General features: G+C 44.1%; 1 protein-coding gene across 7 annotated transcripts in view; it reads right to left on the bottom strand.

The window, feature by feature from the left end:
* HIVEP2 (HIVEP zinc finger 2) overlaps positions 1–24,866 on the bottom strand; it is a 145,597-nt gene that overhangs the window by 79,938 nt on the left and 40,793 nt on the right. For 2 of the 7 annotated variants that reach the window (XM_055714886.1, XM_055714883.1), the window contains exon 1: positions 8,761–8,917. The exons of the other annotated variants lie outside the window; for them this stretch is intronic. The gene's annotated coding sequence lies outside the window, so the exon portion shown is untranslated. Of the gene's footprint in view, positions 1–8,760; positions 8,918–24,866 lie in introns of those variants that run through there. 7 annotated transcript variants of the gene reach the window in all.

Genomic DNA, 24,866 nt, shown 5'->3' with positions numbered 1-24,866 from the left:
ACAAAGCCCTAACAATACAGACATTGTGAAACCAGGAATAACCTCCTCTTATCTCCTGTAGTCTGGGAAATCATTTCTAACCTGGTGGCTACAGAACTCCGGAAAAAGTTGAACAGTTAATTATTCACTGTGCATTTCATAATTAATCTCCATTTCAGGCCAAATCTTTGTGTGCCCATAACGACATGAAGATCTTCAGTGAGGGAAACAACAGCATTAGCTTTTGGACCTCCTTCTGCAAAGCAATTCGTTTTTCCATAAACAGTTGCTATTAAGCAAGGACAAAGCAACAAACCAGCCATCTGTGTAAACCGATTTAAAAGGATGGTGACCTCATGTAATTTTTCAAACTAACACTCTCCATTTAACTTCTGCACACCCTGTCCTACCCCAGCAGATGCTGGGTTCCAGCAGGTCCTCGGGTGAGCACAGTGCTTCCTCTTTAGGGAAAGCTGGTACTTCAAAGCTGTAGAGATTTCAAACCTGTGAAAAGAGCATGTCAATGAAAATATCTCAGCATATATGGAAGCAGGACAACCTAGGTCACCCACACACCCCAGAGGGTGTTGCCACATAGGTCTGCCCTATATTTGCCAGCTGAGCTTCCTAGAGGTATGAGGTCAAGCAAGCACAAAGGTTCAGATCACCAACAATAACACAATCCCTGCTGAAGTGTGTGCTTTCTTATGACCTGGCAAGAAGCCAGCAGAAGCATGGATGGCAACCACATCAGAAAGGAAGACGAACCTGGCAGCCATTCAGCAAAACTCAGGAATCCACACACAGCACAGCTATCCTGTACACACCTGAGACGGCCACAGCACCCACAGAGCCTTCTGCCTCTTTAGACTTCCATCTAATGAAGCTTCAGGCAAAACGTGCGAAATAAAATACCAAATAGAACACGTAGAAACAGGTGTGAGTAATAAACACCCAAGGCCATGTCTTGCACCAGGTCACTTGCAGAACTGCCCTTTATTTCATTTACTGAAGTCAGTCAGAGACACACAAGAGCTGAGAGCAGGGTATAGAGGAAGATGTTGGTGATACCAGACCACTGGCAGCACAACACAAGGATGTACGCAAACTCCTTTCCAAAGGCATGTGGACTACAAGCACTTCAGTACCAAACAAGGTAATTGACAAAAATGTGTATTGTCTTCCCTTTTCCAAGCACCAGAACAACGTGGCCGTACGTTACCTTTATTGAAGTGGTAGAAAAAAATGTTTGCATCTCCATTATGTTTCCAATCCATGTAGTGTAGACATGGTAAAAATTACCTCCTACAACGCCAAGGCTCGTTACATTGACTTTTTTTCTTTTTTAGCCTGCATTTTCAAACACTCATTACTTTGCTGCTCCCCTTCGCAAGGCCTGATAGTTGTGTGCCTGATAGTTGTGTCTGCTTTAAAATAATGGCTGTGAGGTGAAAAGTAACTTGCTTTCCTGACCCAGCGCATAACTGTACAAGCGTTTGTGCACTAATAGCCCATCGCGCACATGAAGTGGCATTTCTCTAATCGGCATTTGCTAAATGCAAGGGTACCCTGTAAACACAGTCACTTTTTTATTGACAACCACTTTAATTATCTCACTGTTCATAACGCAGTATCTCCTTTCTGTCATTAGAGAAGAATAAACCGCTACCACCACAGCCACAGTAATGGTATATATTTCAAACTATGTATCAGTGAATACTATTAAAGATTAGCCTTAAAAGACAGAGTAGTATTAACAGCTGTCCTGGGAATTTGTTACAGAAAAGGGAGCAATTCTGACATTTGAGTCGATGTTTCAGCGCCTTTTTGATATGCTTCAGAACAAAAGTTCAAGCTGTATTTCATTTCAGTTTGTCACATCATCTTGCCTGTAAAAGTGAGGACAGAAATTTGTGAGAAGTCGGGCTGATACCGCTTTCCCTTGCCTTCAGTTCTGCTATGTCAGCTGATGCTGGCACACGCAGCGTTATTTCCCTGCTTCCTTTGGGTTTGTCTTTCCTTGGTCACTGCTTTGAGTTCCTACCCAGCCATTTCCAACAGCTCTTCTGCTGGGTGCCACGTTATGTAAAAACTCAAAAATGGCTCAGCAAACATTTAAATCTGCACTACCCTGGCAAGCGGGTAATCCTTGAAGCAAATACTACTTACACAACGGAGTGCCCATGTTTGCTGGCCCACCGTGGAGATGTTGTGCCTCATCTTGTGAGGCTGGAAGGAATGCACACCACTTTGTAACATACCTCTGACTTTCTGTTTCTACTATATAAGCACTTGCTATCAGTTTTTATAGGGACGGAAAATGGAAAAGGGAATTCCTGGAAGAGATTACAATTGTCATACAAGCTTTCGATATCTTTTAAACAGCTAAAGCATTAAATTTTTGGCGGCGCTGTCAGAAGTCTATGAGGGCTTCCTGGCTGCAGTGGAAGAAACAGTACATTTAGTTCAACTACAAGCTGTACTCTTTAAAAAATCCATATGAAAACAGACTCATTATTCACTTTTCTGTTAATATGTGGTTTTGCCCTGAAGTTCAATAGTATTTTTTGTAAGACCTTGCAGTCTCAAGAAAGAACTGCAACTTAGAGCTAACACTTTAATAAACTCTTGTTTATATTATAGTCAAACCAGAACAAACAAAATAAAGCTATAAATGAAATTTTTATACGAAGTCAAGAAAAAGATTCATGTGTCTGAATATTTTTGTTACAGTATGGTAGGCACGATTATTATTTCCTGTAAAGCTGAACTGTAGCTCTAAAGAACTGGAAGAAGGCTACTCTGGGAATAGAGCATGGATATGAGCTGAGCCTCTGAAGAATAGCTAGATATAAATACCATACAATTTTAATGTAAAACTCCCATCAGGTATTCTGGGAATTTTACAGTGGAGCAACAGCAAGATATGGCCATGAAAAATCTGTTTTGAGTCTTCAAAATACCGCCATGTTGGATTTCTGCAAATGCCTCCCTTTGTGGTAAAAAGTGCCAAAAATTTTCAGGAAGAAGGTTGCAGTGAGACAGGCAAGAAAATGACCTTCCTTAAAAGTGATCATAGAATCCCAGAAATTAGATCAAAAAGGAAATGGCCAAAGTCTATTAGATCATCTCATACCCAAATAAGAAAAATCTATGTAGTATATTTTACAGTGTTTTGTCCAGGTCACTTTTGAGTTAGTCAAACTTATCAGCTCTTCTGGTTTCCATCAGGAGAACAGATCTTCACCATAATGATTTTTAGTAGTTACAGTAGAACAGATCTTCACTGTAGCTAACCCAATAAACTCTTTGCTCATTTGCAACATTTTAAGCCTTTATACCTCTTTGAGATTCCTATTCCCTTCTAGGTGATCTTGGATTTGTGTCTTTTACCAGTGTGATATCTAATTTAATAACAATCAAGGTAAATAATGCTAAACTAAAAAGAGCAACGGATCTCATTTGCAGCCTTGCTCCCTCCGTAACCAGTGGCAAGCTTCTGGTGGAATAAGACCTGAGCTCCTGGTCAAGAGTCAAGAGGGTGAAAAATCACCACCACTGTATTTAAAAACAGGCTGTACGTCGTCAGCACATGGCCCTGAGCTTTACGGACAATGCAGATCTACTAGCCAAGCAACCTCAAAGGTTCATATTCCCTTTACTCAATGTGACATTCCGTGAATTGATTGCACCAAGAGAATTTGGTTACTATTACTTCTCCCTGCACATTAGTGAAAGAGAGTTTAAAGTTTTGTGTCTCCTAGTTGTCGTAACACCCATTTCTTTCCTATTCCCAAATTACAGACTTCCAGATTTCCAGCTGGCGTTTGTATATGGAAATGGAATTCCCTGGAGGGGGGGAAGAAGTTTCACACTGCAGACTGATATCCTGCCTCCCGAGCAAGGGATAGCAGATGTCAGGACCTCACAGACTAACTTTGTATCTCCTCTGAACAAAGATGGTCAGAAGCAGCACGCAGAACAATCCCCAAGCACACATTCCATTTGCTGCTTAAAAGTATACACGTGTAAAAGAAAGAAAGCTGCACAGAGTCCATCCTTGAGCATGTTGGAATAAGTCTGTGGGGAAAAAATAACTATCTGTATAAGGAATTTCATATTTTAACTTAGTTGCTATTATTTCTAACTGGCAGAGTAGCAACTAGCAGTTGTGCTTGAGAAAAAGACAGGCTCAACAGGTTTCTGGGAAACTCCTCAATGCTAAAGGCCTGTCTGCAAAGGGACAAAATCATGACATGAAACTAACACTCAGCAAACTCCTCAGCAAGTCTGAATTAGTGCCTTGTACTGCAATCATATTATTAGCTGTTGCAGTGTCATGTAAATCCCTCACAACAGTGATATTTCTGAAGGACCGCTGTACTGTCAGGTGTCCTGACATTATCAAGGCTCCTGGGGATGCCAGTGTGGGGCACTTCTTTCTCGCCTCCTTTATACCAAGTTTCCAAGCCGCTCTAAATGCCTTGCAAAGGGCCAGGGTCTGCCTCAGGAAGATTTTAACCTGGGTTGGAAGGGAGTTTCTTCCCTTGCTATCTATTTGGGGTATGGGACCTCTATACCCAGGATAACCCTGTCCCTTACCTGCCCCGATCTCAGGACTCATGTACAGCTTTGCATCCGAAAGCAGGAGGCTGGCAGGGAGCGCTTGTGGCTGCAAGCAGACGACAGGGACTGTACTGAGTCACTGGCAACACACCACTTGTTGAGCTGTTTGAGGTCCTGCAGGAAAAATGCTCACTTTGTGGCACTAAAGAGGAATACTGCCAAGAGCAAAAATCCCTACAAGAATTACAACGCTGTGTATATACAGGAAACAAAACAGGAGATGAAGAAAAGACTGTGCCACAGTTTACAGGAGTTGGTGCCAGGCTAGTGACGTAAAGGAGGTACCTTCCCGTCTGCCACGGCACACAGGCTTCACCTGCAATATCCTCCTTCCCTCTTCTTCCCCATGTGTGAACAAACAGGTGGATTCCTTTCAAACTAACTCGATGCCAGGGTCATGTTTACAAACCTAATAACCTACTGACGGCCTGGTCCTGGATCTCCAACAGTCTTACGAAAATCGCTGGCCACTTGCAGGAAGGACTGAGCTGAGGAGCAAAGGTTTTGGGACCAAGGTCATCAGGCACAGAGCATGCAGGAAGAGCTGAAGGGTTATCTGACTCCATTCATTCACATAACTGTACGCCGTAACATCAGAAAGATGGAGGGCTTTTCACTTATCAGTGGGATTAAAAAAATGAAATACCACAAAAATGAAATACCAGTACCTTTTTTCACTTTTACAACTTTCCTTTACACTGTATTTTCCTTACACTATTTCACTGCATTGCTCTTCTTCCTCTTCGCTCTTTATTACTCCACTGACTACAAACATCAACAATGTTTATGAGTAACTCCTTATTTTTCCCTGCAGCAAAGTAATGTCTGAATGAGGCGATGGCTAACCCACACTTCCTCCACAACACCTGAAGAAACAAAACCCAAAACAAACCAATGAAACTATGCAAGTCCTTCCTCACACAAGCCGACCAAAATTGGAGTTTCCTACTATTTAGGAGCTGGTTCAATGATTTCAATGGGATTTTATGGAAACACAAAGATCACCTTGAGAAAGCAAGTATTTATGACTATATTAAGATGAATCTGAACCAACACGATCAAAGGATACTGTGTGCCATGAAGTACTGAAATCACTACACTTTGCCTCGTATTTCAGAATACTTTTACAACATATAGCCAGCTCACAGTTAGCAACATATCTCTACTTGCATTAATGATTTTGTTATTGACTGAGTAGCACTGCCTGCTCCACACAGTCACTCTTCACATGAAACAGTACTGTCAGAAGGGAGGGCCATGGCCAAGGTGAGTTTGTATTCCTGTTACTGTTCTCCCCAACCCAGGGCATCTCTTTATTCTCAAGAGTATTTAAGCACTGAGAGTACTTTGTCAAAACAATACAAAACCATTAAATACCGATTCATTGTTATGACCCTCAACAAATATCCGATGCCACAGCAGCTGTACAGAGTGCGCAGTCATAGATGTAACAAGCAGGAGAGAAATGAATTGCATTTAATCTTTCAATAATTTTCAAAATGAAGCCCCTGATATCGCTGTGTCAGATTCAGTCTGTGTTTTCACCTCCCAAGTATGGTAATTACAGTCCCGTGCCCACTGGGAACTAGTTGCACACTGAAACACCAACACGCTTTGCTGGAGGAGGGAGAGGTTTGCCGATGGAGTTATTACAAGATGCAGCAGCAGATCCTTTGACTTCCAGTGAATGTGCAGTATCCGTTGTTCACAACACCTAATTATTTTAACTACCAAAATGAAATACGTGGTTAGCTGTTGTTCAGGGCGACCGACAAGATTTTAAAGGTGGTCACTGAACAGGCAAAGGCTCTTCTGGAAAAACAAGGCTTTAGCCACTGCAGTCATTTTTCATCAGCTCAAGCTGTGCAAGCAGAACTTGGTGCCGGCATTTCAGTCACTGAAGTCAACAGGGTGTAGGCATATGGACCCAGGCATCCACATGGCGTGATTTCCCTGCAGGCTCAGCACCTAGACTGGTTTGTCCTCAACGTGACACCTCTGTCATAGCACACAGGGAGGTACCACACTGCCACATGTCACTTTGGACTTCATCCTCTGCCTTGCAGACAGTCCTAGTGCCAAGGATCACGAAACAGCAGGCAACTCACTAACGCTTTTTCCTGGCAAACAACGACCCTTTCCGAAATGTTTTGAAGGCCTTAGGAATCTTTCTGGAAAGTTGGTGATGCTGAGCTTTTGTACAAATGCTGTAAATGAAAGCTACTCTAAAATACTATCACTAACCTAAAATACAACCCCCCTAAAAATGGGGGGAAATGAGGTCAGTATTAGCCAAAAGATATTAATGTGTTGCTGGACATAATGATTCCTAGAAAGCTGTCGCAAATAATGCATATAGCAACATCAACAGTTGGCAAACTTTGTATTTTCTAAGCACAGTACCTCAGGAAAATTCACTGAATTTTAACGCAAATGACTCAAGAGTCATCATCAAGCTTTCTGTGCTTAACCTTTCACAGATTTTGAATTATATAACCAGTTTGTCATGAATCACAAAGCCTTAGTGAAGTGACTGCAGAAAAAAAAAAAGGTACAGAAACAAGAGTACACTCGTCAATCACAGTTCAATGAAAATCTTTTCATTCCCTCCTTTCCCTTGATCTTCCAAGCCTTTTTTTAACTGCTGCGTCTCTTCCTGTTTCTTCTGTCAAATGCAATTCTCAACCAGCGCTCAACTAGACAGAGAGCAGATGAGGAAACCTGCTTCAGACCCAGTGTGTGTGTTATACCAGGCACCTGTCTGCAAGTAACGGAGAGGTATACGTAACCTGTATTGCTCTGAGCAAGGGCATCCACACTACAACAGCACATGCCTTGCTACCAAAAGCAGCTTTATGTAAGCACTGTGTCAACAAATGCACAGCCATGGGTTAACTGGCTCCTGCAGGAAGCCCGGTTTCATTCATTAACTACGACCTCTAGGCTAGTACACGCAGAGCCGGAGACATACAGGCAAGTTAGAACAAAGCTCCTGTTCTCCCTCTGAAAGTTTTCAAGTCTCAAAATCCCGCACAAAACCCAATCTGCTGTCACCTGAGTGAAAAACAAAAGCAGGCACTCAAACAAGTAAGACCCGTGTGAGAGTTGCAAGCCCAGCCCATGCGGAGGGCCACCTGCCAACAGGAAGAAGTGGTGAGGAGGAATCTGGATCCAGCTGCTGTCCTCCCTCAGCCAAATAATGCCACGCGATAAACAGCATTAAGGACTTTTTTTTAATCATCAATCACACCGAGAGCATCCACATCTGTCATTTTTACTCCCTGCTTGCCAAAAGAAGGGCTTGAGAGACTTCTGAGCTCGAGTTCACAGAGGGCTGGTCTCCTGTTCCCTATCACAGCTGTATGCAGGGGACTGAGCCTGGCAGAGGCAGGAAGAGCAGGGGGGAAAGAAGAAGAAATGACACAGTGCCTTGCCGTAGGGCTGACTCAAGCTGCTAAATTCATCACAGGTAACACAAACATCTTGTATCTGTCTTGCAGCCCCATTTTGCATGTCAGCTTCTGACAGAAAGGCAGAGTGGAAAGAGAAAGAGGGGATAACTCGGTATCTGCAGTCCTTATTTTTGTAATATGAAGCACTGAACCCCAGGAAATCAACTATGCCCGCATCCATGCTCAGTGGGTCACTGTGGCAGGTGCAACTTAACCTTAAAACCACGTAGCCTACTGCACCTTCAGATTTAGCCCAGAGAGCACCCGGGTGAAGCACTCCAATAAATCCACTTGCTGCACACGGGCAAGTAACAAAAAGGGTTAAGAAAACAACCAGGCTGCAGCTGAAAATTCCACAGCACTTCCCTCCCCGGAGCTGCACACAGCTCGCCTCCCTGGGATAAAGCAGAGCAATGCACTGCCCTAAAGATGAGGCAGTTAAACACACTGAAACGCCACTGCCACCGGCGGGCACGTATGGCTGGAGAGCTCAGGAGAGTTAGTCAGAGCATCACGGTCGCTCGGCGTCCTCTGGCACGGCTGCTGCCCGCCATCCGGGAAGCATAGGGCTACGCATCATCATCATCATCATCATCATCATCATCATCATCATCGGAGCTGGATTCACCGCCCTGCAGCCAAGGAACCCCCTCTCCTTCCCCCCGCCTCAGTCCCCAGTGAACACCCCGTATCTGGGCACTACCTGCCTGTATCAGCAGAGCCATCCCGTGTCTTCAGTCATTCAAGGAATTTAACAGCCTGGAAATTCCTGTTGTCCATTATTTGAGGTCACAGATAAAAACTAAACAGCAGCCGTGACTCCCATCAATCATAAGTCACTCACTGATAGAGTGCATGGTAGGAGACCTACTGATGTAAGCTAGTCACCAGAGAAAATACCCACTGATGACGCATATCCAGGCACAAAAATAGTTACAGGGCCCCCAAAGGGATTATTCAACAGCCTACATTTAGATATTCTTACAAGAGACCCGCAGTCAATTTGCTGCTATTAGATGGCTGTGGAACGTTGAAGTTTAAGTTTCCTCAGCAGACATAACCACAAATAGCTGGTTTAAATAAGCTACTGCAATTACAAGCTGTTTTGTAAATTTTAACACTGCATTATAGGGATTAAGTCTAAACAGAACCACTGGCTATAAAATGCTGTATAGCCTTTGCTCTTACTATTTACTAATTCCTTCTGTATATTAGCCAGCAATCAAAAGAACAATTTAAAATTAACTCACAAATGCTCAAACTAGGTCCCTTGTGCTACACCAGAGCAATGTTTGTTCTAAAAAAAAATCCATGTATGTGAAAGAGTGGGGGATATTTTGGTGATGCTTCAACACTATCTGGATCAACTTCTTTATAAAAAACTTTTGGCTTAATTTTTACCCCTCTTTGGCATTTGCCTCTCTACTGCTCAAAAAAACCCAAAGCTGAATAGTTACTCTTTCTTGCACAAATCAAAACCACTTAAGTTATCAATGACATGAAAAACCGCGTACTATGCACCTGCTTTGAGCAGGGGCTAGAAAGATAACTCTTAGAGATCCCTTCTAGCCTAAATTATTACTCTATGATTCTGTGCAACTGGATTTTTTTTTTTTGGCATGAATATCAAGTTAAAAGCATAATCCTTTAAATTAACCATCAACTGGTAATCCCACAATATTCCTGCCCCCTTCAGTTTCGGGATCCTTCTCATGCCCTCACAGCAACCAAACTTACTAGGATATAACTGAGCCTACTAACACTGCTGATGGCAAAACACTGACTGTGCATGTCTGGCTATATTAAAATCTTTCATTTTTTTTAATTAACTGATTTGAACATCCAAGCCCCCTTTTCAGAAGCAATTTTGGTGCTTAGAAGTCTAAAAGTTAATGACTTTCTATTGCATATTTAAAATCTAAATATAGGAAAGTATTTTATGACTCTGATGCCTACTTCATTGACATACTTTTGGAAAGCATTACCTAGCCAAACAAACACTCCAGGATTTATAGTGTTTACCCTCTAAAGCAAGAGAAAAAAATGTCCCAGGCTACAAACTTCTACCTTTCTTGATCTGCAATAACATTAAATTATTTTTAGCACAACTGTTTTGCAAAGCCCTCACATTTCTCTCATGCATCTATATGCTGGCAGTCCACATGGCCTAATTTAACAGCCCTAAGAAGAAATATTCATTGGTGCCCTCTAGCTGCTTATCCCAACCAATTTGCTGCAGAAACCTTGCACCATCTCTCTTTTCCCCTCCTGTCATTCCCGAGTCTTTCACTGGTGTCCACTCGTATATTCCATGCAACGCCCTGGAATACAACAATTCAATTCCTACAGAAGATGTGGGAGTCAGAATATTCAAATCCCCCAGCGCTCCCAGTTGTAGAGGCTCTTAGAATAACACAAGTGTCATCTAAAACAGGAGAGGTGTAGAGCTGTACCACCTCACCAAGAACTGTGAAGTACACAGCCTGCCATGTTTCACATGAAACACACAAAGTCCCTCCCCCATTCAGAAGTATTATAATTCCCACCTTCGTCAGGAGCCTTGAAACAGTTTGTAAGCCATATAATACGTTTTGCCACACATTCTGAAATTCATGTACGGTTAGTCAGTGATGGATCAGACAGTTTCACAGCTCACAGCCCAGGACCTCCCTTCTGCCGTGGCACAAGCCTGAGCCAGCGGAGCTCGCTCGCCTCTGTTTTCACTCTGACATCTGCTGAAGGGACGTGCTCGCCGTCCCACCCGCCATGCTTCCGTCCCCTCTCCCTCCAGACCCTCTCCACAGAGGCTGTGTCGGGTATGACTGAGGTACACGGCCCCATCACCACACCACTGCATGGCTGCAGCAGGGATCTGCCTGCAGCACGGCTGCATCTTCAAGGCTGTAACAGCTGTGAGGCACGGATGCTAACGCATACCCTGGACACCACCTCTAGCGTGACAGGTGAGACAACCAAAATGGCATCCGAACCCCAAACAGTAGATCCCCTGGGTGGAGGGAAATCCCCACCGAGGAAGACTTGCCCCAGGAGATGCCATGCCTGTGGTGTCCCCGGCCCCTGCACCAAGGGAGGGTCCCACCGAGTGCCAGCTGCCAGGACAGCTCTTTGGCAACCCCACCAGCAAGTACATCTGCTCCGAGTCATGTCAGCGGCCACTGGCGACTCAAGGGACATGAGAGGTGGGGAGGCTGTGTGGAAAGCAGGGTTAAAGCTCCGTTCTCTTCCTCCTTGCCCAGCTGCACAAGGCAGAGGCTGGCTGCAGCTGGCCGCCTCTGTGCATTTAGTTAAAGCCACAGAGATGTCCATAGCACCACATGAACCACTAATCAAACACAGAAGGGAGACCACGATCTGAAGCTCAACATAAATACTGTTGAGACTGACTAACTTTTAGGACTGCATTCATAATTCTCAAAAAGTCTGTTTATACCTTGATTGGGAAAAAGAAAGCTGCAGCATACACTCTCTTATTTCTGTGTCTGAACAGCAGCTGTAAAGCGGCAACTGTTCAAATGTTTGGGAAGCACCAGGCTGCTCCTGCAACTTCCAGCTGTGCTTGGAAAGTTAACTTCCCATGTGTCACGTGCCTGTTGAAGCACAGAACAGGTTAATCACAGCAGCCAGGCATTTTGGAAGCGTCCTGGGGCTTTGTTTCTCTAGCACCTTACTACAACATTACAGCTGATGTTATTTTCACATACACACAGAGGAAAAGGACACCATGGACCCTGTCAATACTCATTAAAGGGATACAATCTAAATCTCTACATCTCAACCAAGGGGTTGTTTGACCAAGGGATAGTCAAAACCCTTCGCTCACTTACAACAGGCTTTTTACTCCACCTGGAAAGTGAAATTTTTTTGCATAGTTCATTTCACACAGGAGACTTAGCACAAGGCTGCTTGGTGCAACTACTTCTGGAGCCACCAGACTTTTCAAAAGCCTGTTTTCTTCAAACATGAAGGAACCCAGAAAACCCTTGTACAGAATAGGTGCAGTGTGGGAATGTGACAGGTGGGTTGTGAAGGTGGTATCTATGGGGTAAAAGGAGATGTGGAAAAACAAGAATCTGGTAGGAGCATCTTTAACTGTTCCCAGTAGTAAAAATGTATGGCTTTTCAATATAAAGAGTAAATAATGAAAACAGGTAAAGGACAGAACAGGATTCATGATGGTAACCAAATATACCCATCTAAATACATATAAAAGAGTGCAGAGATGTCCTGTTGTAACAAAGCTTCATGATAGTTTTAAAAATGCTGTATTTGAAGTAGGAAGCTGATGAACTACGTCTTACTGACCCTTGAGTATCCAGTTAGGACTGTACATTCATGTGGCGTAGGAATATTGTTTACAAAAAGTAAAGAGACTACTAGCCTTCCAGAGAGTAAGAGAACACCCCAAGTTAGCAAATCGGGTTTTTTAGAAGTTTCTACAACTTTTGAAACAAGGGGAAATATTGGAAAAGATGTTTGGCTCACTGAGGATGGAACAGTATGGAGCATTTAGTCACTGTGTCATACAACATTAGATAAACCAGGACACTGATGTCAGAAATATAAAAACAGTCATGCTACTCTTATTCTGCCTGCACATCAGTCTCTCAGGGCTCTTCTCCCAACAGTAACATTGGTAAAACAGGTAATATTGATTATAATTGAAAAGCAATATTAAAATATTTAAATATTAAAGCACAGAAGTAGAGGCTTCTGATACTGCATAATGATTCTTCTCTACTTGGAAGCAGGTATCTGATACTTCCCTTTCTATTCAAATGCCCCTGCAGAAATCTAAGATGAGTAGCAATGGATAATGGTGGTGCAAGTTCCGCTTATTTTAGATATTTAACATGAAAATCAACATTTGTATTTTTGGAAACAAGTATACTTAAAGTTAAATTTCAAATTATCACTACCTATTATATAGTCTAAACTGGTTACATTTGGTAGCATAGTCAACAGTAAATTACAGGGTTTACGCCGAAGTTTTAAAGCAAATCAAACCATGAAACTAAGGAAAGCTGTTGCCTGAGCACCTGGAATCAGATTTTGTTGAAATGAGAAACTAGAAATTGATAGCAATAGCTCCTTCTGCAGCTGCAGCCAAAGGATGCAAGGGTTCTGCACTTCACTGTACTCAGTTTGGGTCCATTAAATAACTAGCTCATTTACAGTTGAGTAACTGTAAGTTCAGAAAGGCGTACTTTCCTATTCTAAGATATTAATTAAAAATACTTTTGAGATCTATTCTTTACCCAAATCCTTTAAAAGTATTTTTAGAATACGGTGATGAAAAATAATAGTAGTCTCAGCAGTCTGTTCACATCTTATGTATGCTATTTGACTTGAAGGGACAAAATGAAGTTACCCAATAAAACATGATGGGTCTATTCTATGTATTATTCTACTGCGTTGGTGGGTAAGGGAAGAGAAACTGATGTCATCTGTCTTGACTTCTGTAAGGTCTTTGACACAGTCCCTCACAACATCCCTGTCTCTCTACATTGGAGAGATACTGATTTGATGGATGGACTATTCAGTGGATAAGGAACTGGCTGGATGGCCACACCCACAGAATTGCAGTCAACAGCTCAATGTCCAAATGGAGATCAGCATGAAGCGGTCCCTATTGGGACTGATACTGTTAAATACCTGTATTAATATTTTCTCCCACGGGAAGCCCATGCTGGAGCAGGGTCCTGGCAGGACCTGTGGACCTGTGGAGAGAGGAGCCCAGCTGGAGCAGGGTCCTGGCAGGGCTTGTGACCCCGTGGGGGACCCACCCTGGAGCAGTCTGTGCCTGAAGGACGGCACCCCATCGGGGGGACCCCACGCTGGAGCAGTTCATGAAGAACTGCAGCCCACGGGAAGGGCTCACGTTGGAGGAGTTCGTGGGGGACTGTCCCCTGTGGGAGGGACCCCAGGCTGGAGCAGGGCAGAGTGCGAGGAGCCTCCTGCCCCAGAGACAGCGTGTGATGGACTGACCGCAGCCCCATTCCCCGACCCCTGCGCCGCTGGTGGGGAGGGGGGAGAGAAAATGGGGAGTGAAGTTAAGCCTGGGAAGAAGGAAGGGGTGGGGGGAAGGCGTTTTTAAAGATTTGGCTTTATTTCTCATTACCCTACTCAGACCTGATTGGTAATCAATTAAACTAATTTCCCTAAGTCGAGCCTGTTGTGCCCATGATGGTGATTGCTGAGTGATCTCTCCCTGCCCTTATCCCGACCCACGAGCCTTTCCTTGAATTTTCTCTCCCCTGCCCAGCTGAGGAGGGCCGTGACAGAGCGGCTTTGGTGGCACCTGGCATCCAGCCAGGGTCAACCCACCACATGACAATATTCACAACTCCTCCTCTATTCGTGCCTCACCTGTATGGTACTGGGGATTACTCCAACCCAGGTGCAGGACCTTGCACTTGGCCTTGTCAAACTCCATGAGATTTACACTGGCCCACTTCCCAAGCCTGTCAAGGTCCCTTGCGATGGCTTCCCTTCCCTCAAATGTATCAACTGCACTGCTCAGCTTGGCGCCACCTGCAAACTTGCTGAGGGTGCACTCAATCCCCATGATGATTCTTCCCCTCCGCCCCACGCTCCTGAGACCCCACCTAGAGTACTGCACCCAGTTCTGGGGTCCCCAGCACAAGACAGACTGACCTGTTGGACAGGGTCCAGAGAAGGGCCACAAAAATTGTCAGAGGGATGGTACACCTCTCCTACAGAGAAAAGCTCAGAGAGGTGGAGTTGTTCAGCCTGGAGAAGGCTCCATCGAGACCTTATCATGGCTCTTCAATATGTAAAGGGGGCTTATAAGAAAGATGAAGAGTTTTTACCAAGATTTGTAGTGACAGGACAAGGGGCAACAGGTTTGAACTGATAAAGGGTATGTTTAGATTGGACATAAGGAAGAAATTATTTACAACGAAGGTGCTGAGGCACTGGAAAGGGTTGCCCAGAGAAGCTGTGGATGCCCCGTCCCTAGAAGTATTCAAGGCCAGGTTGGATGGGTCTTTGCGCAACCTGGTCTAGTGGTAGATCTCCCTGCCCACAGCAGGAGGACTGGACTAGATGATCTTTAAAGGTTCCATCCAACCAAAATCATTCTGTGATTCTACGATTCCAGTGCACAGAAATTAGGAGTACTGAGGAGATACTGTAAAGCCTTTTATTTCTTTGCAAAAAATAAAAATAAAAATAATGACTGCAAACAATCTATTCTGAAATCACACTCATTTCACTTTGAAGTTTGATTGCAAATCTGCACAGTCTTTAATCGTTCACAGGTGCTGCCAATAAAAACCCAATCCTGAATGCATTTCCATTTCTAACTCCATCTGGAAAGGGAAACACAGAGATCGACTTGGGATTCACAAGTGGGGAGTGGAAAAGGGCAGCACAGGAAACATTGCTGTCCTCCACCATCATCTTCTTGGTATCTGTTCCTGATTACCGTGATAACGTAACACAGTACTCAAGTGTGAATGACCTTGCATGTACAGGATCTGATCTGCATGTTGAGGATGCAGTTTCATGCTCTGGCAAGGTCAGTCCAGTGGCAAGCTGTGAGCCAAGAGGGGGAGATGCCGCTTTGCTTCTTCCTCTGCATGCCAGCCACGTGCTCCTGCCAGCTCTAGAGTTTGCCTGTGCCCGTGGGGAGACAAGGCGCTAACCCATCAGAAATCCCTGGCTGCCCAACAGCTTGCTGCCTGTCCAGCTGCCCAAACCAGCCCAGCGTGGGCTCAGGCGGGCAGCTGCAGAAGATGGGTAGCAGGAGCAGCCCCTCCAGGATGTGAAACCACAGCCAGGACAGTAGGAAACCCTTCCTCAAACACCAACCACCCGCTCCCTCAATGTTTCAGCAGCGCTGGAGAGCCCGGGCTGCAGAGAGAAAAGCCAGAGAGTCGAGAGATGTTTCCGACATTGCTGCCGACAGCTTCAGAGAGGACCATCAGGCAGCCAGCAGGACCAGGGAGGAAGTGCAGGGCGAGGAGAGGGGAAGGTCCAAACCACCCCATGCAAGAGACAGCCCCATCTTGGCTGCTGGCAGCCTGCCTGCTGGGCCCTGCTGCCAGCGCCCACTGAAAGGGGAACTTGCCCCTGGAAGGTGAATTTAGCTTTGTGTTGATTTGCTTATTAGCCCTGTCCAAAACCAATTATGTCCGATGTTTTAAAACTGTCCATTTCTGGTATTTTTCAAAATGTTTGTCCACTTTTTTCCTTCACACCAAACTACACAGCTTAAATCCACGAGTGGTTTCATCTAAAAGAGGTGACTTCTTTTCCTCTTGCAAGATTTTTTTCTTATTACTCAACAACCAGGGAAAGAAAGCAAAGATCAAACTCAGAATGTATTCTTCCAAAATCAAATTTATTGATAAAAGCACAATTACCAAACCACATTGCCTCACCTTTTATTTTCTTAAAAAAAAAAAAAAACACCAAAAAAACCACAATAAAAACAACACAGATAACAATATGAAATTTTGTCGAGACTTTCCAGGGATTTCTCCTCAAAGTTTCATTAGTTACATCCAAATTCCTCTCTTCCTGGGACTTCCTCAAACCACCAGCTATAACTGTTACCCCTGGAATATGCTAAACCACAGAGAAAGCACCACCTTGCCTATCTGGAGTAAGAAGAGGGGGATTTCTCTCTTTGCTCTTACAGGAATGCCCACTGAAATGAAAGGTTTTGGGTTGCTCATGCTTATGCACTCATAAATTTGGCTCTTCTCTTACTGATGTCTCCTTCCTTTATGAAAAGTTCAAAAGTTCAGTTAGCAACAATCTGATGTTTCAGCTTGCTGCACAAGCCTCTGGGTTAGTTAATCAAGAAATTAGAGGACTATAATGCATGGCAGTACATACAGCACATTCAATACTGTGAACTGTTGTTAATAAGCTTAAACAAAAATGCCAACATACACTTATTTACGATTTTAATTATTTATAGTATATATAAGCAGCCTAACTGTACAAAGTTAAGACTTAATCTCTAACAGACCTCCTGCTGATGAGCTGCCAGTCTCTCGGTGCAACTGTGGCCATTCCTAATTAAATAAATAATTTGCCCTGGAAGATTTCATTGAGTGCCAGCCACAAGCACCAGGGCTGGGTGAAAATAAATCACCGCCGGCAGTGTGCCAGCACTCCTTCCTAGAATCTACGGAAAATGGCAATTTCCCTACAGCGAACATTTTGCATAACCATTCTGCACAGTTTAATTGATCCCTGCCATAGCACGGTAGTAAAAACCCTCCATTTGGATGGGTTTTAAGAGAGTACTTCATGTTCCGTTGATTTCATTCTCCCTGTATTTGGCTGACAGTTGTGCAGCTTGTGTAAAATCATCCTCTTTTTTTTTTTTTCTTTCTTTTTTTTTTTTTTTTAATTTAGGGTTAAAGTCCTCCTCATTAACACTTCTTGTATGTTGCTGACCCAAACCCATCCTTCAAAGCTGGCAAGTTACTGCTTTGAGTCTACAATCATCCCCTGTTTTGATTTCTACCATATTCCTATCAGCTTTACCAACAAAACTCAAAATACTTTCCTACTCTCCCAGTCTACTCCTATCAGTACACACAAACCCAGCTTTTAATGTTTAACATTTACTGCGCTATACTGCTATTTAGGCGTTGTCATAACTTCAGGAAAAAAAGGAAAATTCCCACTTTGTGCTATGGTATCGACCTATTTTAAAATCCATTGTAAGATCCCACAATAAATATTATGGTGTGACTTCAATACCTGACAGCAGTGTAAACATCAGCAAATTTTCATGGGCAATCACAGGCATCTCAATTATCTGAATACTGTCTCGGTTACCAAAAGGGCAGCCTGACCTACTGTGTCATCAATGTCTTTCTACGCGCTAGTGATTTTAGAAAACCTACACAGAAAAAAGAAAGTCCTTGGGTGCTTCTTCACAGAAGATTTCTCCTTGCATTTTTGCATTCAAAACCAAAGATGTGAAGTGATCACCCCCATGCAGAAGAGCTCAGACAGTCTGGGGGTCCAAGCTCACCACTGCCTGCCCCATGCCCCAGAGCCCACAGGTGGACTCCCAGTCCCCCCTTGCCAGATCAGCTTTCAGTCACTAATCCCCAGTCTTCCAAAAAATTTGTATTTTCTTGCAAAGTTTGGCAATCAGCATGTAACACTTCCAACGTAAAAACATGCCCACATTTCAAGAATAAGCCAACCACCTTGACGGAGCTGCCCCACTGAGGAAATAACGGAGGGAACACATTCTTCTCTGCACACAATCTACCCTAAGGCACACAACGTCCCAAGCACTACCAGTATTTCACAGCGCTCAAAACTCTGCTCGACCACCTACCACTTTTTGGCCAACTGGCTGACCCAGAAAAGCAGAAAAGAAACGACGGCCGCTGCAGGGAGAAAGCAGCAAGCACAGCTTGCAAAGCGGCATGCCTCTGCACGGGAAGAAGTCGTTCGCTGGGCACAAAGACCGTTGGCTATGGCTTGCCCTGGAACGAGCGATGCGATGGGGGTCAGACCACAGAGGTCACGAGAAGAGAGAGAAGAAAGAGCACACCAAGGGAAAGAGCTTTCTACTTCTACTGCAGTTAACTCCCCTAAATTTCATTCCACCTCCTGGTTCCCCAGTTTCCCAAAATAACCTATACAAAAGGCAAGATCTGCAGAGGCAGGGAGCCTTAAAAGAGCTGCAGCTGGAAAATACAAAAAGCTGGCAAGGGAACTGAAAGAAAAAAAAAAAAAAAGAGACATGTTCTTTTTGGAAAAGAACAGTGACACCTTTTAGTGTGGAGGCATATTGGCAGGGATGTAGGTCGGTAGCTGGAAACAGCATCTGTGGGGTCCCAGGTCCTGGGGGCTGTGCAGGAGGCTGCAGCAGCAGAGCAACCAGAGGGGATGGGGGGCTGTTTGGCTTCTCCCTGGGGAGGCTGGTGAAGGCTCTGGCTGGTCTTGGTCATTCCTGCCCTCATATGCTGTAGCTCATCGAATGGCTTCTGTTTAGGCAACCACACATTTTGTATGTCTGTTATCAGAAAATGCTTGACATTTTCCCTTAAAAGTAAAGGCGCCTTAATGTGAAAAACATCTCTTAATGACTAAGAAGAGAGTCAGCAGCAACCATTTGCACCCAAAGAATTCAGTCCCTCCCACACCAAAGCAACCTCTTGGAAAACTGATTATAAACAAATTAACAAACAACTAGTGTGTCTATCAGAAATAACTGTTTTGCCACTGGGAAAGAATTAAAGACTCACAGGGCCCGAAATAAACACTGAGGGTTAAATCTGATTCCTAACTGCTGGACTGGACAACAAGGTGAGGGAAGGGAAAAAAACTTCTTCCTGTTGGGGAGAAATGGCTGCCCTGCTCACACAGCATCTGTGGAAAGGGTGCTTTTTCTCTAACATGTGAGAGGTAAATTCAGGTACAGGTTAGGAGATTTGAGGTTACACAAACATCAGCCATTGCATTTCCACCTCGAACTGGCTTTGATTTCAGGTGATTCAGCCTTGTATTACAGCACCCCAAAGCCACATCCTATTTTTTGCTTCTGTTCTTCAGCACTGATGAAAATGTGCAAGTATCAGCACATCTCTGCATAACTACTCTGCGATACAGGAATGTCCCTACTCACTCCACCGAAGGCAGTAAGGCTGTGCTCACTGTTGAAAAGTCTGTTTTCACCAGTATTTCCTTGTTGTGCCTCTTCACCACTTCCTTTCTCTGTAGTAGGAAAAAATATTAAGGTCTCCAGGTAAGCTCAGGTCCCCATGCTTTCACCATGAAAGCATTCGTCTTCATCGTAATTACTACCACACGCTGCATAGTATTTCAGACAAGACTGTCCAGTAAGAACCATTCCCCTTCTTGTACAACACACTCTTTGAACGCCACATTTCTCCACCTCTGCAGACATTCGTATCTTCTCTCCTAGACAACAAATTTCACTAAATTTCAGTAATTACATTCTCACAAGTCTCAAGAAAATTGGTAGCTGGCTCTGAGGACAAAAGCCAGACTGATGCCCTGAGCTGAGCCTTTGGGTGTTGCACGGCCACCTCGGTGGCGATCAGGGCTGCGCAGCCTCAGCCCGCTGGGAAGCCTGCAGCCTCCCGCCGGCTGGCAGCGATCTAAGGGAGGTGGGTGAGAAGCGCTGGGGGGGGTAAAGGGCCACGGGAGAACACATACTGGTACCACTGCCCACAAGAGAACTTATTGCAGAGAAAAGGTATTTTTCACCTTTGCAGTTCTGGAGGAAATTTTAAAAGCACAATGCAAGTACAGCCCAAGTGTTTAGAAAACAGGAAGCAGAAATGGCAGAAATTATTTAGAGGTTTGGGGCTTTGGTTAAGGTTTAAATCTCATAATTCTTGATCCTTTTCTTTCATGCTTAAGTGATCACTTTCAAATGGCACATCTAGCAGCACCCATGACTTATTCCACAGCAATCTTCTTCAGCCTCATATCATGATGAAAGTCTCCACAATCTGAGAAAACATCCCCTGGCAAATGATGGCACTAAGTGGGCCAAGCCATGCCGCCTTCAGAGAAGCAGCAAAGCTGCTGAGGAAGAAGCATTTTTAGGAGAAAAGTTTAGGAGAGTGGGAAGGAGACAGCTTCACACAGTCTTAGCTGCTTCTCCCAGCAGAGCAGAGATTGAGAAGGAAAAACACCACAAGCCTCTCATCATCTCCAGCTTGCCACAAAAGAGGGGTGTATTTTTCAGCAGGATCTGGTGAGTCTGACACTGAACTTAGCTCAAGTGACACAAAATGTTAATGTTTAGGAACAAGGTAGGTGGAGAGGAGGAGGAAAGAAGACATTCATTATTTGATGTAGAATTCATTCAAAAGCTTCTTTTCACAGCCAGAACTAGAATTTCTATTCAGCTGTTTATTTCTGGTAGCCTAGATAGCTTGAACAAGTGGAAGAAGAAGTATCTAGAGGGAGCCAGTATCCTTGCCTGTGTGGCAACAGCCCATCCTCAGATACCTTCAGAGAGAACTGGACATGTTTTTCTGACTGCCAGTCTTCAAATGCAGGATGGGTAACTTTTCTCAGGGATACTCATACTGGCTTTAGGCTTCCACCCAAGGTGCACAGAAGAGAACTACCTCCAACCACCCACACCAGTGCCTACAGCAGCTTCCTGATGTAGCCCCACTGCTCCCCACAACCTGTCACAAGCTCTTCATGCTACAAACTTAGCAGCTACTATTTAAAATTGGATGGACCAGTGCATGAAATTAACCTGAAATTAATCCATGTGTTTTCTGTATTTTTTCTACTTATGTCACTGAATTCTCCACCCTCATCACTCTGATAAGCTCTCCCACTTCATGTATTTTAATTTTCTTGCTCCTCGGGGAATTTTTTTGGTCTACATTACATCTGAAAAACAACTTTTCCCTCATAGGCACCAGAGCATCATCTCTTTCCTGTGTTGCGCTCTTCCCAGCCCCCTGTTGTTTCTCTATTCACCCTTCTGCCTTTGCTCTGTTTCCTCACTCTTCCTGTCCTTGATTTCTTTCCTCCTTTGCTTATTCCTTTTATGTTCCTCTTGGTGCTTTCTCTTCATCCTTCCTGCCAAGCTGAATGAGGCACTCCACGGGGTTAGCAGTTAGCCTGTTTGGAGGGTTATGCCAGGTCGGGACACCTACACAGGAATCCTTCACCTCCCTTACTACGTGGTTGGCTGGAGTGATTCCTCCTCTTCATTCAGAGTTGTATGCACAGTCCCTTTGTCAAAAGTCCGGAAAATGAAGGTGACACATAATCTGGAAAGCACATGCTGGTATTTAATAAGCCACATCCTGGGGGGTGGGGGGGGTGGGGGGGGGGTGGTTTGGGTTTTTTTTGGGGGGCTGTGCAAACACTAGAAGTCACAACAACAACAGATTTGGGAGTGTCAAATGCAGCATTAGCAAGTGGCTCAGGTTTACCACTGCTGCTCTCCCTCAGAAAGTGGCTGTTTAAAAACAACGCCTTCTTACTTTGCAGTTCTGCTGCCTCAAGGGTGAAATCCCCTCCTTTGCAGAATGCCAAGACAGGGTCATTTAATCATTTCAATTCTATTTATTCCCTTAGAAAAAGTTTACCCATGTTGCACTGGTCTCCTGAACAGGGACAGGTTTCCCCCAAGTAGAATCTCAGAGACAAGGTTCCCACTTCAATGAAAGCAAGCCTTTTCTTGAAAAAAAATAATAATAATAATTAAAAAAATTCCTGTTGCTAGTCTTTTTGACTAAAAAAGGGGGGGAAAGAAAAGGATACAGATAAGACAGACACAAATTTTATTCCTCCTGGCACAGCAAGAGGAGAGAGGTTGACCAACTTCCAACTGCAGAGCTATAGTCTCTCCCCAGTAAAACAGAGACACCTCGCTGAAATCTATAGGCCAGATCCACTGATACATTGTGGCTGCTTTGCCTGTTTTAGCAATGTAAAGCAGCTGTAAATCCAGTTTAACTTGCCAGTTTCTGCCAGCTTTACCATGCCAGATTAGCACTGCTGTTAAGCCTCAGAAATACCAACATCTGGAGGTTCCCCCACTGCCCAGTCTGACATTAAACTTTGAAAATCTGCAATTCATCCATCCATCAGCACAGCTGGCAGGACCAGCCTTAGGTAGTTCTTTAGACTGAGCAAAATAGATTTGTCACAATCGCCCGTCTGACATTCACGCAGCCAACTGAGTGGATCGAACAAAATTCACGTAATGATCAGCTCTTGGTTATTCCCTGGCCAATTGCCCAGTTGCTCCGGAGGGTGACTCTTGACCCTGTCTGGGAGCAGGTACCTTCCTAGTGCAGGTCTGCAAATCCGAGTCGGCTGGCAAAACAAAATACACCATTTCCTCATACTTTTATATTTCTTTGGATGTCAGGAAACAGCTCAGTCTTATTTCCTGCTCCTCAGTCAGGGGAGGTGGGGGAAACTGGAGGTGGATGCAGAGAAAGGCAGAAAGAGGGCAGACCAAAAAAAATCAAGGATAATAATAATAATAATAATAATAATAATAATAAACACTGCTTCATTCTGCTCTGTAAAGCACTACATCTTGGAAAAAATACCCACACACACCAAAGTCTTTCACTTGAGGGATATGTAACAGTTTCCAGAATTCATAGCATTTTCTTGCAACATTCAAGTGCTGCTGCACTTACAGTCTTATTAAAGAAAAGAAAACAAAAACAACAACACACACACCCCAGCCCCCCCAACAAAACAGCCTCTTTATTTGCTCTTTGCCTGAGAAAAACACAAGCAAAAAAATAATTGGGGGGGGGGGGTGTGGCAGCTGTATCCATGTCAGTACAGATTTTCTAAGAACAAGGGCTTTACTTCACATACAAATAAAAAACAAACAGGAAACATTCAGCATGTTTTATTTTTCCTCAGCTCACTCCCAGCCCCTCACTCTGAATGCATTAATACATACACCTTCAGCACAGTCGGGCTCTTCATGTTGCCATGGAACTGAAACCTTTGCAGTTTAGATGGTGATGTACGCCAGGAAGCATACTGTTCTTACACTTCCTATAACAGAAGCAAAATCACTGCATAGCATTAACTCCCTTAGTATTTAAGGCATTCGGTGTCTTTCTTGTCTGCTCATCTTCACATAGTTTGCTTTTTCTGTCTTGCCACATGCAAATGAAACACATTTGACATAGTTATTCTTGTCTTTGTGAAGTCAATAGCTCACACGCTGAGCACATTATAGAAGGTCCAAAGACTACGGACTTTCCCTTTTTAATAAGGGGCTGTTTGCAGGCATGCAGCAGCTGAGATATGGGCTGGAGAAAGCATACATATATGAAATATATGTGGATACAGCAAAGTATTACATATCCAGGTAGAGCTTAAGCAGATTTTTGAAACGTAGTTAACATATTTATTGCTGACATTCTTGACACTCCTGAATATTAATGTGTTCCCGTTTGTCTGGACAACCAAATCACAGTGTAAAGCTCCTGCAGCAGTCACCAGATCTTTCCACACCTTTTTTTCATAACCTAGGCTGGTGGGCTTTCAATGGCGAGCACAGCTTTGGGCACTTCAGTTAGAGAAAAAATTAGTCAGTACAACTCTGTGGCATCTAAAGATTCAGCCTACAGTGATTCTCTTCAGCAGGTCTGCGCTTTTTGCCAGAGCTTCTGAAAATGGCTATATACACATTGCAAATACATAGATTTTTACGTTCAAAGCAAAACCAGGGTACACAAATATCCAAGTTCATTATAAAAAGATTACCATAATAAAAAAAAAAAAAATAAATAACCATTTGTGTACATAAATATTGGATCTGTACCTGCAGAAACAGCTGGAAGCCAGTCCATGGTCTGAAGCCAGCCTGAGGTTTTTTTGTCCAAAGCTAAATATTTGCATAGTATTAAGCTTAAAAGTAAAGCATTTGCTGAAGAAACTTGCTGACTTGGGTATACAGAAAAACAAGAGGGAATTTAGCTTCCCTGCACATGGGGGCAGATTCTTGGGATGCCTTCTCCATCCCATGAATTCGTGGACAGCAGAGACGCAGACAGACTACCGACCAGGGAATTCCCCTCTCGCTTTCCAGGGGATTTTGTGCACGGGCTGGACAGAAAGGCAATAACCCAGGGAGTTATTTTATGAAGGCAGCATTTGTTGCTTAGGTGCCTGTCCCTCGACCACCTGGTAACACTCCTTCCTTTTAGCGTCTTCCCCAGCACAGAAAAGATCCATTCACCCAGCGCCTCTGACCGAGCAGGTTTGCCTGGTTGCTGTGCCACCAGTGACATCCTCCTG

This window comes from Falco cherrug, chromosome 6 (genome assembly GCF_023634085.1).
Source record: "Falco cherrug isolate bFalChe1 chromosome 6, bFalChe1.pri, whole genome shotgun sequence".
In the NCBI taxonomy this organism is placed as follows: domain Eukaryota; kingdom Metazoa; phylum Chordata; class Aves; order Falconiformes; family Falconidae; genus Falco; species Falco cherrug.
This window is presented reverse-complemented; position numbering and strand designations above follow the sequence as displayed.